Source organism: Arachis ipaensis, chromosome B1 (assembly GCF_059453495.1).
Source record: "Arachis ipaensis isolate K30076 ecotype BB chromosome B1, ASM5945349v1, whole genome shotgun sequence".
NCBI classification, from domain to species: Eukaryota; Viridiplantae; Streptophyta; class Magnoliopsida; order Fabales; family Fabaceae; genus Arachis; species Arachis ipaensis.
This window is the reverse complement of record NC_142436.1, coordinates 34279726-34283916: the sequence shown is the minus strand read 5'-3', so window position 1 is coordinate 34283916 and position 4191 is coordinate 34279726. Positions and strand designations below refer to the sequence as shown.

General features: G+C 34.1%; 1 non-coding gene across 1 annotated transcript; it reads right to left on the bottom strand.

Annotated features, from left to right (window-relative positions):
- Nucleotides 1–3753: 3753 nt before the first annotated feature.
- LOC148576183 (small nucleolar RNA R71) lies at nt 3754–3857 on the bottom strand. Its single transcript, XR_015904349.1, has one exon. It is a non-coding gene; the product is annotated as a small nucleolar RNA R71 (small nucleolar RNA).
- Nucleotides 3858–4191: the final 334 nt, after the last annotated feature.

The following is a 4191-nucleotide window of genomic DNA, read 5'->3' as shown; positions in this document are numbered from 1 at the left end:
TTTGCTCGAGATTTGATGGCCTAAACTGGCGTCCAAAGTCAGCCTAAAACATCTTGGAGTTAAATGCCCAAACTGGCACCAAAGCTGGCGTTTAACTCCAGGAACAGCCTATGCACGAAAAAGCTTCAATGCTCAGCCCAAGCACACACCAAGTGGGCCCCGAAAGTAGATTTCTGCACTATCTGCACTTAGTTACTCATTTTCTGTAAACCCTAGTTACTAGTTTAGTATAAAAACTACTTTTAGATAATTATTTTGAAATCTTTTTAGCTTTTATCGTTTGATCAGTTTTAGATCATTTTGTACACGTTTGGAGGCTGGCCTCACGGCCATGCCTAGACCTTTTTCACTTATGTATTTTCTACGGTGGAGTTTCTACACCCCATAGATTAAGGTGTGGAGCTTTGCTGTTCTTCAAGAATTAATGCAATTACTACCGTTTTCTATTTAATTCACGCCTACTTCTTCTCCAAGATATACTCTTGTTCTTAATTCAGTTAAGTCAGAATGAAAGGGTGACACGTGACAATCACCCAATCTTCGTTACTCGCTTAGCCAAGATCGCGTGCCTGACAACCACAAAGCGATCTACATGATGTTCAACGTAGTCATTGGACGACAGCTGGAGTATACTCTCTTGGATATCTAATACACGGACCAAGTCTGTGTAGTATCTTTGTGGTATAGGCTAGAACCATTGGCAGCATTCCTGAGATCCGGAAAGTCTAAACATTGTCTGTGGTATTTCGAGTAGGATCTGGGAAGGGATGACTGTGACGAGCTTCAAACTTGCGAATGTTGGGCGCAGTGACAGTGTGCAAAAGGACAATGGTCCTATTCCGACGCTAGCGGGAACCGACAGATGATTAGCCGTGCGGTGATAGTGCTTATGGATTTGTTTTCATCCGAGAGGATCATAAGCTTGCCATGGAAGGAGGTAATGCATGGTTGGAAGAAGGCAGTAGGAAAGCAGAAGTTCAGAAGCAACAAAGCATCTCCAGACGCTTATCTGAAATTCCCACCAATGAATTACATTAGTATCTCTATTTTATTTTCTGTTTTATTTATATTTTAATTATCAAAACCTCATAACCAATTGAATCCGCCTGACTGAGATTTACAAGGATGACCATAGCTTGCTTCAAGCCGACAATCTCCGTGGGATCGACCCTTACTCACGTAAGGTATTACTTGGACGACCCAGTGCGCTTGCTCGTTAGTTGTGCGGAGTTGTGAAGAAGTGTTGAGATCACGATTTTGCCTACCAAGTTTTTGGCGCCATTGCCGGGGATTGTTCGAGTTTGGACAACTAACGGTTCATCTTGTTGCTCAGATTAGGTAATTTTATTTTATGTTTAAGCATTTTATTTTTAACTTTATTTTCGGAAAAAAATAATTCAAAAAAAATTTATTAAAAAAAATACAATAATTTATGTCGTTCTTCAGAATTTTTAAGAATGATTTCTAGAGTTTCATCGTGATCTGTTGAAGCCTGGCTGGCTGTCAAGCCATGTCTAATCTTTTGTAGCGAGGCTTCCACTTATCATTGCAGGAGCCTTTTGATTCCCATCAATTTGGCTGTTGTATGTAATGCTCTGCTGAAGCTTGGCTGGCCATTGGCCATGTCTCATCTTTTGGACCAAAGCTTTCACATAAAGCTTCGCTGGCTGTTAAGCCATGTCTAAATTTTTGGACCGAAGCTTTAGACTAACATTGCATGATTCCTGGAATTCCTATTAAAAATTTTGAATTTATTTTTTTTTTCTTTTTCCAAATAATTTTCAAAAAATACAAAAAATAATAATTAATAAAACCATAAAAACCAAAAATTTTTTGTTTCTTGTTTGAGTCTAGTGTCAAATTTTAAGTTTGGTGTCGATTGCATGTTTTAACCTTTCTCAAAATTTTCGAAAATTCATGCATGTGTTCTTCATAATCTTCAAGTTGTTCTTGATGATTTTCTTTATTTGATCTTTGCATTTTCTTGTTTTGTGTCTTTTCTTGTTTTTCATATGCATTTTTGAATTATTAGTGTTTAAGGTTTAAAAATTTTTAAGTTTGGTGTCTTGCATATTTTTCTTTTCTTAAAATTTTTCAAAAATAAGTTCTTGATGTTCATCATGATCTTCAAAGTGTTCTTGGTGTTCATCTTGACATTCAAAATGTTCTTGCATGCATTGTTTGTTTTGATCTTGAATTTTTATGTTTTGTGTCATTTAATTGTTTTTCTCTCTCCTCATTAAAAATTCAAAAATAAAAAAATATCTTTCCCTTATTTTGCTCATAATTTTTGAAATTTTAGATTGATTTGGTCAAAACTTTTAAAATTTAGTTGTTTCTTGTTAGTCAAGTCAAAATTTCAATTTAAAAATTCTATCTTTTTCAAATCTTTTTCAAAAATCAAATCTTTTTCATTTTTTGTATATATTTTCGATAACTTTAAAAATTTGATTTTTAAAATCTTTTTCTTATTTTTATTTCATAATTAATGCTAATAATTAATGTTTTGATTGAAAAATTTTTCCAAGTTGTTACTTGCCTATTAAGAAAGGATCAATCTTTAAATTCTAGAATCAGATCTTTTAGTTTCTTGTTAGTCAAGTAATCAACTTTAATTTCAAAAATCAAATCTTTTTAATTTCCTTTTCAAATCTTTTTCAAAATAAATTTCAATCATATATTTTTCAAAATTTAATTTCAAAATCTTTTTCTAACTTCTTATCTTTTCAAAATTGATTTTCAAATCTTTTTCAATTAACTACTTGAACTTTTGTTTGATTTTAAAAGTTTTCTATTTCAATCATATCTTTTTCAAAACCACCTAACTACTTTTCTCTCTCCAATTTTCGAAAATCACTAACCACTTTTTCAAAGAATCTTTTTAATTAATTAATTTATTTAGTTCTCAAATTTTATTTTATCTCTTCTCTTAAATTTCGAATATTAACCAATAATTAAAATAAAAATAAAAATATTTTCCTTTTATTTTAATTTAAAATTCAAATTCTCTCTCTCTCATCTCTTTCTATTTATTTATTTATTTACTAACACTTCTCTTCTTCTTACAATTCGAACCCTCTCTTCCTCTCTGTGTTCAAATTCTTCATCTTCTACCTTCTTCATTCTACTTTTCTATTCTTCTACTCACATAAAGGAATCTCTATACTGTGACATAGAGGATTCCTCTTCTTTTTCTGTTCTCTTCTTTTTCATATGAGCAGGAACAAGGATAAGAACATTCTTGTTGAAGCTGATCCTGAACCAGAAAGGACTCCAAAGAGGAAGCTAAGAGAAGCTAAAGCACAACATTCTGGAGAGGACCTTACTGAAATTTTCGAAAAAGAAGTAGAGATGGCTGAACCTAACAACAATGATGGAGATGCAAGGAAGATACTTGGTGACTTTATTGCACCCTCTTCTGACTTCTGTGGAAGGAGCATCTCAATTCCTGCAATTGGAGCAAACAACTTTGAGCTTAAGCCTCAATTAGTTTCTCTAATGCAGCAAAATTGCAAGTTTCATGGACTTCCATTGGAAGATCCTCATCAGTTCTTAGTTGAATTCTTGCAAATCTGTGACACTGTTAAGACCAATAGGGTTAATCATGAGGTCTACAGACTTATGCTTTTTCCTTTTGCTGTAAGAGACAGAGCTAGGACATGGTTGGACTCACAACCTAAAGATAGCCTGAACTCTTGGGAAAAGCTGGTCAATGCTTTCTTGGCCAAATTCTTTCCACCTCAAAAATTGAGCAAGCTTAGAGTGGAAGTCCAAACCTTCAGACAGAAAGAAGGTGAATCCCTCTATGAAGCTTGGGAAAGATACAAGCAATTGATTAGAAGGTGTCCTTCTGACATGTTTTCAGAATGGAGCATCATATGTATATTCTATGATGGTCTGTCTGAATTGTCTAAGATGTCATTAGACCACTCTACTGGAGGATCTCTTCATCTGAAGAAGACGCCTGCAGAAGCCAAGGAACTCATTGAAATAGTTGCAAATAACCAGTTCATGTACACTTCTAAAAGGAATCCCGTGAATAATGGGACAACTCAGAAGAAAGGAGTTCTTGAGATTGATACTCTAAATGCAATATTGGCTCAGAACAAAATATTGACTCAGCAAGTCAATATGATTTCTCAGAGTCTGTCTAGAATGCAAGCTGCTCAAGCAGTACTAAGGAAGCTTCTT